Consider the following 13,477-nt stretch of genomic DNA (forward strand, 5'->3'; position numbering starts at 1 on the left):
ACCATGACCATCTCACTGAGCTGAAAGCCATCTGCTCGGCCACCAAATCAATGGTGCTAATGAGTACTTTTTCCTTTGTTTTCCTATTTTGGACATCTGTTTGCTCGGTTTTCACTTAAAATTGCTTACCGCCCTCTTGCAGGCCATGCAGAAAAACCATATTGCACAAAAACGTGTGTTGGAACTGCGCAAGATGACAAGGTTGGCCGTGGCTGAGCCCGATAGCAAGACGGCCGAGCTAAACGAAGCCAAACAAAAAATGGTCGAGCTTCAATCAGAAGTCGCCCGACTCACCAGGCTAGTAGATTCGGCGGAGGGGGACAAACAAAAGGCCTTGACTAAGCTAAAGGACTGCTATCTGCGTGAGCTGGCTAAGGTCGAAAAGAAGAAGAACGCCGAGATAACCGAGCTTGAGAAGAAGATGGAGGACGTGGAAGACCGCGGTTACAAGGAGGACGAAGCCACATACGTCTTGCAGTGCGAAGCTACCAAAGACATTTTCTTCAAGTGTGGGTGGAAGGCAGCCGTCCATAAGCTCGATCAAGGTGAAGAAACTGAGGTATTCCAGAATCCCCCTCCTCACTTCATCCCGGGCTATATGGCGGAGTATGCCAACGCTATTCAGCAAAAATTTCTTCAAGTTGAGGAAGAAGAAGAGTCCCCAGAACCCAATAATGCCCCGGTTGTAGCCAATGATCCCGTTGTTCAGTCAGCTCAGGTGGAGCCACTGGTGGAAGACTTGGTTGAAAATTTGACCGAGCCACCTGCTGAAACTGGGCTTCGAGTTGATCTGGATACAGATCTCGACGACCTTTTTGCTTGATCCTATATTTTCTTCTTTTTACTCTTGGAAAGAATGTGTAACCGGGCTAAAGTCCCACTTCTTGTAACTTTGACTTGAATTTTGAATGAAATCTTATTTTGTTTTCCTTAACTATTTGTCTGGTTTACTCCATGCTTGTATTTATTGTCTATTATGATTTGCGTGAAGTATAATATTTTCTGGCCGAGATACCTATCTCGGTCTTAACCTTGTAATCTGTTTGGTTATACTTGCCAACCTCTTCAGCCTAGATCCTTATTTCGGCTGAAAGGTTCCAAAAATTGGTTATTCCAGCCAACCACTCTTCGGCCTGGATCCTTATCTCGGCTGAAGAGTACTTAAAGTTGGTTATTCCAGCCAACCACTCTTCAGCCTAGATCCTTATCTCGGCTGAAGAGTACTTAAAGTTTGGTTATTCCAGCCAACCACTCTTCAGCCTAGATCCTTATCTCGACTGAAGAGTACTTAAAGTTGGTTATTTCAGCCAACCACTCTTTAGCCTAGATCCTGATCTTGGTTGAAGAGAGCTCAAAGTCGATTATTCTTGCCAACTTAGAGCCGTGTGTTGGTTATTCCTGCCAACTTCTTCAGCCTAGATCCTGATCTTGGCTGAAGAGAGCTCAAAGTTGGTTATTCCTGCCAACTTAGAGCCAAGTGTTGGTTATTCTTGCCAACTTCTTCAGCCTAGATCCTGATCTTGGCTGGAGAGAGCTCAAAGTTGGTTATTCCTGCCAACTTAGAACCAAGTGTTTGGTTGTTCCTGCCAAACTTCTTCAGCCTAGATCCTGATCTTGACTGAAGAGAGCTCAAAGTTGGTTATTCCTGCCAACTCTGTTTTTCATTGCCCCTAGTTTCATTGAAACAACTTTTATAGAAGAAAGAATCATACTGAAAAGAGAACTACTTGTTTTATTGAAAGAAGAAAAATAACAAGTATTTTAAAGAAGAACTAAAAATAAAACAGTTTGAGATTGGCAGTGTTCTATGGCCTGGGAATTGCTTTGTTGTCTCCATCTTTCAAGTGATATGCCCATTTTCCAGCTAAGCCAACCACTTTGTATGGACCTTCCCAATTAGGCCCTAACTTGCCATCTCCTGGTACCAGAGTATTTCCCATTACTTTGCGTAGCACCCAATCTCCAATTTTGAATTGCCTCGGATGCATTGTCTTGTTATATTTTCTGGATAACTCTTGCTGGTACGAAGCAATGTGAACCAGTGCTCTTTTTCTTCTCTCTTCTGCAAGGTCGAGCTCCAATGCTATGACTTCTCCATTTAAGTCAGGGTTAAAATTTTCACTTCTAATAGTGGGGAGGCCGACTTCCAGTGGGATTACTGCTTTCATGCCATAGGCCAAGGAAAAAGGTGTTTCTCCAGTTGACTGCCGAGGTGTGGTACGGTAAGCCCATAAAACATGAGGGAGCTCCTTAGCCCACTTGCCTTTTGCTTTCTCCAGCCTTTTCTTCAATCCATCTAAGACGACTTTGTTTGATGGTTTCGCCTGGCCGTTTGCTTGGGGGTATGCTGGTGTAGAGTTGTGGAATTCTATCTTGTACTTCTCACAAAAACCTCTAAAAATTTTGCCATCGAACTAAGTGCCGTTGTCTGATATTAGAGCCTTGGGTATGCCAAACCGAGTGATGATATTCTGCCAGATGAACTTCTTCACATCTTTCTCTTTTATTGAGGCGAGTGCTTCTGCTTCCACCTATTTTGTAAAGTAGTCTGTTGCTGCAAGAAAGAACTTTCTGTTGCCGGACACCGTTAGAAGTGGTTCTACTATGTCCAAGCCCCACATTGCGAAGGGCCATGGGCTAGTTAATGGTAGAAGCTCTCTGGCTGGTTGATGTATTTGGTGTGCGAACTTCTGACATTTCTCGCACTTCTTGACATACTTCTCTAAATCTGCTTGCATGTAAGGCCACTAATATCCTTGCGAAATTGCTCTGTAGGCCAATGATCTTCCCCCTTGGTGGCTTCCGCATACACCTTCGTGTATCTCGAACAATGTAACGCCCTCAAAAAAAATAGCATTAAACCAACATTTTAGACATGCATTGATACAAAAGAAATCAACCATTTCTATTCATCAGAGTAATTCTTACAACTTTATTACATGTTAACAACAAAAGCAAATGCCCTATGGGCTTACAGCTTTCCAAGTTAACACTTGGTTACAAAAAGAAGAGTACTAACTCAATACATATTAAGCCCTTGGCTTGAATTTACATGTAATACATCAAAATAAACAAAAGAAAGAGTCTTCAACTCTCATCATCATCCAAGTTATGTCCTTGGAGGTGGCATGCTACCTGTACCTAAAAATGATGTTCCCATATAGGGTGAGCCACACCCCAGCAGAAATACACTAAACCAAATATGAACAATGACTAAAAGATTAGCAATTGATAGATGGCCAACACTGATACTTTCCCTTATCACACTTTACGGTTTCATGACATACAAGTCTATGTTACAATCCATTTTCAATTCTCAATTTATAACCATGGCTCAGAACCTGGCCAAACAACTTATATGAGACAGTAACTCATATTACACACTTTCCCATTTCATAATAGATAAGCATACTAGCTATATCACACACCAACAGATAAGCATACAAGCTATATCATCACTTCCATAGATATGCATAAGAGCACTATCACACTTCCAAAGACAAGCATATGAGCTGTGTCATCACATAATTAGATAAGCATATGAGCTCTATCTATGGAGTCCATCCCCTATCTCCTCCCAACAACATCCGGTTTAGAGGTCCATCCCCTATCTTCCCCTAAACCGTGGAGTACATCCCCTATCTCCTCCAACACCACACAATGCATATAAACAATAATTATACACATCATCACACAATACATAAGTTTAATGTATTCTTTCAACCGTCATACTCAATGACACATTCCAGTGATTAGTTTCAGTTTGCCTAATCGTCATGCATTGTCTACAACAATCAAGACTATCCTCCACCGATAGCCCAAGGCAGTTATTTCTATACAGAAAATAAATGCAACAATGGATATATATAATCAACATTTCAACTAGGTGAGCGATAAATAATCCAACTACACCCTTTAATCCCATAACTTTCCAAATCAATTCCTCATTTCTCATAATTAATTATACGAATTAATTAACTAATGTAATTAGGGCATTTTCCATAATTAACATTACAACCCTTAGGTCCCATTTTCATTAATGTTTTAACATTAATTTCACCTTTCCATACCAAACATGCAACTAGGTTTTATATAGCTAAAACCCCAACTTTTGTAATTTATGCAAAAGCCCCAAACTTTCACAACATCACCAAACCAACCCCATCATCTCAAAATACTAAAATTTAAAGACAAAACCCATAGTAAGGAGTAGGTTATCCCTACCTCAAAGAATAACACCCAACCAAGAAGATGATGGAAATGAAAGTGCTCCAACCCACGAATTTTTCGGATCAAAAGATAGCCCTCGACGATCAACAACTTTTTTGTAAAGGCCAAAGGTGAGGAAATCACTCCTACTAGATCAATACCTAGAGAGAAGGTAGAGTTCTAGAGTGAGAAGCTCAACAATGGGGTTTTTTGGAAAAGTAAGAGAGAAGAAAAGTGAAAAAGTGATTTAAAATGACCCAGCGGATAACTCATATACGCATGACCCGCTCGAGCGGAGAACACAACGCTCGAGCGCCAAGAACAAAATCTGGACACGCTCGAGCGCAATAATGCTCGCTCGAGCGCCAAGACACAAGAATAAAGCACTTCCGCTCGAGCGTGCAAACCAGTCCGCTCAAGCGTAGGTTTCCCCCTCCCAGAACCTATATCCAAAAAGTACTACCCGCTCGAGCGCCAACCGACCCGCTCGAGCGCTACCGCTCGAGCGTAAACAAACCCGCTCGAGCGTAAAAATCACATCTGCAGAAGTTTTGCAGGAACACGAAATACTGGAGGTATGCAATCCCCGCTCGAGCACACCGCTCGAGCGCAAGAAGACCCGCTCGAGCGGATCGCCTAAAAATTGAACAACAAGGAATTGAAACCAAGGCCTAACCAACCTGTAACAACCCTGCTCAAAACATCCTAAAACTCAATCAAGTGGAATTAAAGGACGACAACAAGATAGATACCACTACCAACTTCACGGAACTGAGTCCGGAATACAACAGAACAGTAAAGGGACAACCGGGATCGCTATAAACAAGAATGCCTCGACCTTGCTGGGACGGACACATTTCAAGTAAGGTCTTGTGAAGGATTTTTTGTACAAGGCCATTGATGGGGAGAGCCAAAATCACTGTGACTTTGCTCTGATCTTGTTGGCTTCTTTCTTCTCTTTAGGTAAGATGCTATCTTTTAAGAATACTATAATGGGATCCATCCAGGAAGGGCCTAGTTCGGCGCAACATACCTCAGTTACTTCGGGTTCTTCAATGCTTGGTCTTGGTAGGAAGTCGATCAGTAATAGATATGGGATGGATGTATCTGCCATCGAAGCAAAGCCTGCTAGTTCGTCTGCTCTGCTGTTTTCTTTCTGGCCGATCTGCTCTATTCGCACCACTTCGAATTTCATGATTTCCCTTCTGACTAACTCTTGATACTTTGCCATCCTCTCATCTTTTGCTTTGTAGTCGCCTAAAATCTGGTTTACTACCAGCTGGGAGTCACTGTAAACCTTTAGCTCGGTGGTCTACATGAAGAGTGCTGATTTTAGGCCTGCTAAGAGTGCTTCATACTCCGCCTCGTTGTTTGAGGCTAGGAAGCCAAGGTTGACTACTTGTTCCATTATTAGGCCATCTGGTGAGACGAGGACTATGCCTAGTCCTGCACTGTGCTTATTGGATGCTCCATCCACGAAGAGCTTCCACATCTCTCCAACAAATAGCTTCCAGCAAGTGGAGGGGTCGGATGATGTTTTGGGGTCATGAGTGTTGCTGATGTTTTATTCCAAGTCCACGCCTACTGTTGGGGTTTGCTCTTCACTATCTGACTGTACCAAGTTTTTGCTTGTTGATGAGTCATTGCTGGGTATAGCACAGCTTGCCTCTTCCTCCCTTTCTTCAATCTGGTATGCCTTGGGATGTGGCTGGGCATCTTGTTTTGGGGGTTGCGCAGTTCCAGTGGCACTTTCCATCCCCTTTGCTGTTGTACCAGTCAAGTCAACTGGGCAGATGTGACGACTTCCTGGTGTGAATTTTGCCACAAAGTCTGCCAAATCCTAGGCTTTTATTGCGGTTCTGGGTTGAAACTTGATATCAAACTGTCCCAATTCCACCGCCCACTTCAAGATTCGCCCAGAAAAGTTCGCCCTCTCAAACAAAGCTTTTAATAGAAAAGCTGTTAGGACGATTATGGTGTGGGCGTGGAAGTAATGCGACAACTTCCTTGAGGCCATCATCAAGGCTAAGGCTAGTTTTTCCAATGGTAGGTACCTGGTTTCTGCGCCCAACAAGGTTTTGCTAACATAAAAGATGGACAGGTGTTGGATTCCTTCCGCTCTGACCAATACTGCGCTTACTGCGTGCTGTGAAACTGCTAAGTACAAAAAGAGCTCTTCTCTAGGTATTGGGGTTACTAGCAATGGTGGAGAAGACATGTACTCTTTTAAGCTTTCTAGGGCGCGGTCGCATTCTTCATCCCACTCAAACTTGGCTTTTAATGCTTGGAAGAATGGCCGACATCTGTCTGATGACCGACTTATGAACCGGTTGAGTGCGGCAACTAGGCTAGTGAGATGTTGCACCTCTTTTACTGTGTTGGGCCTTTTTAGATCCTGGATTGCTTTGATCTGGGAGGGGTCTGCTTCAATACCTCGGTTGGTCACCAGAAAGCCTTGGAATTTGCCTGATCCTACGCCGAATACACACTTGGATGCATTTAGGTGCAACTTGTTCTTCTTCAGAATCTGGAACATTTCACCTAGGTCCCTAAGATGGTCCTTTTCATTCTTGCTTTTGACCACCATGTCATCTATGTAAGCCTCCATTGTTTTACCTAACAATGGTTCAAACATCTTGGTGACCATCCGTTGGAATGTTGCCCCTGCGTTTTTTAGGCCAAAGGGCATGACCTTGTAACAATATAATCCTCTAGGTGTTGTAAAGGATGTGACCTCCTGATCTAGTTCATACATAGCGATCTGATGGTAACCTCTGTACGCATCAAGGAAGCTAAGTCGATTGTGTCCTGCCGTCAGGTCTACCAGTTGGTCTATCCATGGTAGGGGAAAACTGTCCTTTGGGCATGCCTTGTTGACTGTTTTGTAGTCCACACAGACACACCATTTTTCGTTCTTCTTTGGCACTACTACGGTATTAGAGATCCATCTGGGATAGTGCACTTTTTTAATGGCTCCTGCCTCCAGTAGGTTTCCCATTTCTTCTGCCACTATCTCGGCATGGTGGAATGCTGATCTGCGAGTGCGCTGTATAATTGGTCTGGCAGTTGGATGGACGTTCAGTTGGTGACAGATGAAGTTTGGGTCAATGCCAGGCATGTCATACGGCGTCCAGGCAAACACTTCGATGTTAGAGGTTAAGAATTCCATGACCTCTATTCTCTCAGTGCTGGACAAAGACGACCAGAGCAAAAAGAACTTTTCTGGGTCTTTTTCATCTATCCTTACCTGTACCAAGTCTTCCACTGCCTTCTGTTCAGCTGTCTTGCCGATATCTGCAAATAGTTCATTGCTTTCTGGCTCTTCGACCATCTGTACAAACCCTTTTGCAGCGCGGCTGCCATTTACTGTGACGAAGCACTGTTTTGACATAATTTGGTCTCCAAAGACCTCTTCAATTACTCCAGCTTCGTTGACGCTACCGATCGCATGGCATGCAACCATGTCCTCCCCAAAATTATATTGTAAGTGGAAGGGGCTTTCAATACCCAGAATTCCATCTGTTTCATCATGGTTCCTGCCTTAACTGGGAGGATTGTCTTGCCCACTGGCCACTCTGGCATTGAGTTGAATCCGATTAGGGGAGATGTTGCAGGTGCCATGTCTTTGTCCTCCAGTTTCAGTTGTTTGAAGGTTTCATAATACATTATCTCACATGAGCTTCCTTGGTCAATCAGAATCCGCTTGATATCGAAATTCTTGACACGTAGAGTGACAACCAATGCATCATTGTGAGGGCAGTATATCCTTGCTAAATCTTTGTTTGAAAAAGATATGACATTTGTGGCCTCTGTTCTCCCCTTTTTAACGATAGGTTGTGCACTTAATACCTCCCTCAAGTGCTCATCCTTTTTGATCATTCCCCTAAGCTCACATACTCGCTCAGGTTCGAATACCCCATGTATTACATTAATTACGCCTTGAGGTGGAGCGTCGACCGGCATCCTGTTTGGGTTATTGTGGTTCTGGAGGGCTGGCTGCATCCCTCCTTCTATGTACTGGTCCAGGTGCCCAGCTGCCACTAACTCCTCCAAATGCTGCCTCAATAGCATGAAATTTTTAGTGCGGTGCCCCTTTTCATCATGGAAGGTGCACCAGGACCTCTCGTCATAGTCTTTTTGTGTTTCTCTTAACTTAGTTGGCCATCGGACGAAAGGTTCATTACGCATCTCACTGAGAATCTGGTAGATTGGTTTTTTGAACACTGTGGTAATGGTAGTGCGAACTCTTAACCTTCTTTTGTCTGGGTCTTCTCTGTTAGCCCGCCTGCCTTGCCCATTCCTGCTGGGTTGTTCTACCGTGTTGACTTTTGCTGAAGACTTTTTATCTAGTATTGCTGTTATGCCAAATTTCACTTTAGCACGGGCGCTGTCTTCCTCCACGCCTATATGTTGGTGCACTCTCTCCATTAAGGCCTCCATCATGAGGGGCGGCGTCATTGTAATTGAGTTTCTCAATTTATTACCGACTGGCAGGCCCCGTTTGTATTGTGCTATGGCTAGGTTTGTAGGGCAATCCCCAATCTGGTTGAAGGTTTCCCAGTAGTGACTGTTGTAGGATCTCAACGTCTCCTTGTCGCCCATGTCAATGGAGAGTAGCTGGTCGATCTCCACCAGTGTCTTGGTGTTTGTTCTGAACCTAGTCACGAACGCCTCTGCCAATTGTGCCCAGGAGGCGATGCTGCCTTCTGGTAGCCTTTCGAACCAGGTTAGACCTAGGTCACCAAGGCTAGATGGGAACAGGATACACATCAAGGCCTCATTCCGCCGGTATACTGCCATAACCTGGCAAAAGTGGCTCAAATGCATGTAGGGGTCCGTCTTCCCCTCATAAGTAGTGAATTTGGGCTGGTGGAAGCCTGAAGGTAGTGGCGCGTTCTCAATTGCCAGAACGAATGACAAGCTCTGTAACCTTGCTAATGCTTTGTTTGTTGGTTCGTAAGCAAGGCGCGGCATTGGCATTCCTACCTCGACGCTTCTATGTGTCCGAGGGGCCAGCCACTGAAGGGCTGAAACTCTGCGTGGGTCACGTGCCCTGGTATCCTTCTTCCATCGGGCCCTTTCTTCAAGCACAGTTCGCAAGTCAGACGATCTAGGCAACTCCGTGTGCCTGGATGATGTCTGGTGTGTGTGTGAGGGCCGATAGGTGCTTCCCTCAGTATATGACCTTTCAGTTCTCGTTCTCTCAGACCTGAAGTAACGAGTCTTGGAAGTCCTTGATTGAGTGTCACCTGTTTTAAGGCTCCTACTTTCTGCTTGCGATGGTGTGGTACGCCTATCACGATCCTCCGAGTAGCGAGGGGACGTGTTGCCTTTGCGCCCCTCTCCTGTCGCCACCCCTTTTCCTTTTATCTGGCGCTTCATTGACTCCATGTCTGCCGCCATCCTCCTTATTAACTCGTCCTGTTCCTTCACGCGATCCTCTAGAATTTGAGGGTCCATCCTCCACCTTTGTCTTTTAGGACTTTGAGAGCAACGGGGGCTGCCAGCCCGCCTCCCTTGCATCCCTCCGGGGGTTTTGTCGCTGGGGTTCTAAATCCGCCATAGGAGGGATAAAAGGCAAACCTTCGCGCCTCTCACCCCCCTCCGGAGTTTGCTCGTCAATAGCTGATTGTGGCAAGTCTTCATTGTGCGCCATTGCTTCCAACTAGCGAGGAAAATTCAATCAAGAGGTTTTGTTCTTTCTGGAATTCCAACAGACGGCGCCAATTGTACAAGCACGAAATAATCTTCTCGTATAATCCTGTTGATCAAGTTTGCGCTCCTCCAAACGTCGTCGCTTTACTCCCTGAAAACACAAACGTGAGCTAGCCGGTGGGTGTGTGCCGGATACCTCTCCGATGCCTAAGTCAGCAAAATAGACAAGTAGACAAAAACTCTGTGTATTCGGGAATCAAAGTTGTGTTACCTGTACTTAGGTTATGTTGCAAGCTTTTATAGGTTTCGCGTGGCACAATCCTAGTAGGACTCTTATTCCTCCGTTCAGAGTCCTCCTAGGAATCACATTCCTGAAAGATAATGCTTATCCTTCAACCCCCCCTCACTGCTTAAATCAAGTGAGATGGTTTTACCTCGGTTGGATGACAACTTGACCGAGCTAACACTATCTCTTTGCCATACTTAATCCAGCACCTTCACATGCAACCCATAGCTCGGCTTTTGTTCACTTGCATCTTGGTTGCCTGTCGAGACCGAGCTAGATATAGCAAGTTAGGACCGAGCTAACAAGAGCAAGGTTCACTATCAGAAGCCCAAATACCTCGGTTCCAAATACTATGATCGAGCTAATTGTCACTTCGACCGTGGTGACTGTAACCATATTTGGACCGAGCTAACTACAAGGTCCTTTACCTCAACCTTTTTTACCGCGGCCTACAGAACGGCCCATTACCACGCCTTGGCCTAGCTTGGCCCTAATGCACATAAAAACTCGCTCTCAGTTAATATTCTAACACTCTTTATATTGTTCCTTATACTTTTTGTTAATGCATTTTTAACTAACAAAAGTATTTACAAATAAATTTAATGTTCTAACAAACTCTATAATTTTAATATATTTGTGGAGATTCCAAGCAACACATTTGTAGGACTTTACTGTTGTGCGATTTATTTTGTAGTAAAAATTGAAAATTCCGCATCTCAATACAAAGTCTGCTAAAATACATATATATAAAAATATAAAAAAAGAAAAATTGGTGAAACATCTCTCCAATTTTGTGTAGTAAAAGAGGTCCAAGATGTTTTTAGGTTGAGAATATACTCTCTTTTTTTTTTAATTTTGAAAAAAATTATTTTTATGAGTCTTTTACATATGATCACACACACAGTGACAAAATTTTTTATTAGTTATTAGCAAATCTCTTTGAATCTGACTTTCAATTATTAAAATTTTTTAAACATGAAATATTAAAACTCAAAATCAATTTTTTCTTTCAAAAATAAGTTTCCATATATTGCACGGATTAACAACTAGGTAAAATAACATTTCAATTTAATTTTTATTGATTAGGTGACATATTATACTGCATTGGGTTAGGTGCCATATTATGAAAAATGCTTGGGAGCACTAGAAATGGAGCACTAGAAGGACCACTAATGATGTGGCAGTGGGCCCCGCCCACTTTCTATGCCTTGTTTCTTTTTTTTTTTTTTTCTTTTTTTTTATCATTTCCAATGCATTAGTGCTATTAGTGGTGTATTTTTTAGTGGTCTAAATCATTGTTGGCCATATTATTTTACGCAACAACGAGTAAATCGCGTTGTCATTATCCCAACTTTTGGATCACCCTTTCATATGCAGTTGTTATAGTCAAAATTTTCTAAACATAAAATATTAAAACTCAAAATCAATTTTTTCTTTCAAAAATAAATTTTCGTATATTACACGAGTTAACAACGGGGTAAAATAGTATTTCAATTTAATATTTATTGATTAGGTGTCATATTATACTGCGTTGGGTTAAGTGCCATATTATTTTACGCAATAAGGCGTAAATCCAGTTGTCATTGTCCCAATTTTTGAATCACCCTTTCATACACGGTTGTTATAGCCTTTTTTTAAGATTTGCTACAGTTGTTATAGATTGATATGTGGCCGTTACAATAAATTATAAAATAAAAAATAAAAAAATTAAATGTGCCGTGTTTGGACTTGCCACCTCATTATTGGTTTTTTTTAATAATTTACTTTATGATTATCATTTAAATCAAACTAATAATCATCTTTTTTAATTTATTTTATTATGTATGCCACAAAAAATAAAGAAAAATATTTAGAACTCCTTTTAGGATTGACCACCATACGCCAAAAGGATCTTGACTATCCACATATGTGTGAGGCGTCCGGATCCTCGGCCGCTATTTCCTGCCGCGGTTCCTACCGCGAGACAAAAACGATGTCGTTTTTGATTTTTTTTTTTTTTTTGGGTCTCCTTCTTTTCTCTTCTCTTCTCTAACCTTTGAGGGAGAGGTTGTGTGACTTCATCAAACAGTTGTTGAATCAAATCTTTTGGAAATGTTTCTTCACTTCCAAACAACAGATGATTTGGACTCCACTTGGGTAGGCAAACACTTTGAAGCTTCTCTCTCCTCTACTCTCTCTCTCTCTCTCTCCATTAACAATGGTAAAAAGTTTAGTGACCATTTTGCTCAAAAAGCTTTCAAGCTTTGTTAAAGAAGTGTTGAAATCATTGGGTGGAGTTTAGGCAGAAATTGTGTTCATCAGAGATGAGATTCAGAGCATAAGTGTCTTCTTGAGAGTTGCTGATGCAATTGAAGACACTGATCCAGAGCTCCAAACTTGGGTTCACCAGGTCAGAGACCTCGCTTATCACACCGACAACATTCTCGACACCATCATCGCTATGGATTCTTCTATGAATCTGTCTACAAAGTTTATTATCAAATCAAAATCCCTAATTTGCAAAAATTTATCAAATCAATTCACCATTTTCCTTTCATCAGATCAAAATCCCTCATTCGCAAAAATCTGATATCAATGTCCCTAAATCATTAAATCCATAAAACTCAAGAAATCAACTACTTATCAAACCCATTTAAAAAATCAACAACAAATTCAACTCAAGAATTCATATATCTATATATATATAACATATAAAACATGAACAAATGAGAATGATGATGAGGGTTGTGGAACAAAACTCGTCGCTGCCGCATTCTTGCCTTGCTGCCGTGGCGTCGCCACTGGAGTCATCTCCTTCGCCGTCGTTCTTCCTCGTCTCTCAACTCATGTCTCTCTGTTAGGTTAGGTTAAGTGACAGAGAAGAGAAAAGAGGGGAGACCCCCCCCCCCAAAAAAAAAAAATCAAAAACAACGTCGTTTTTGTCCCACCGCAGGAATTGCGGCAGGAAACAGCGGTAGAGCATCTGGACTCATGTGTGAGACCCACTCATATATGTGTAAAATTTACATCATAAGTGGTTTAAATTTATAAAAACCCTGTAAAATTATATAGAACTGGGTTCTCAATCATTGTTCAAAAATAAATAACATAAGTAGACGATTCCACAGAGCTTCTTTCTCTCTGTGACTTATATAAACCCCTCTCTGTCTCTCTCTCTCTCTCTTTCAACTAAAGCATCATTTTATGATGAGCCTTCTCAAGCAGTTTAGTCCAGTCTCTCCACTCACACCACATCCCAACAGCTCTTCTTTTCCAACCTTCATCCTAGCCTAGGCTACTCACCCACCTACTCTTTGTACCCAGATTTTGTTGGGAGGGAGGGACTGG

The sequence above is a fragment of the Camellia sinensis genome, chromosome 15 (genome assembly GCF_055761805.1).
Source record: "Camellia sinensis isolate YWXY chromosome 15, ASM5576180v1, whole genome shotgun sequence".
NCBI lineage: Eukaryota > Viridiplantae > Streptophyta > Magnoliopsida > Ericales > Theaceae > Camellia > Camellia sinensis.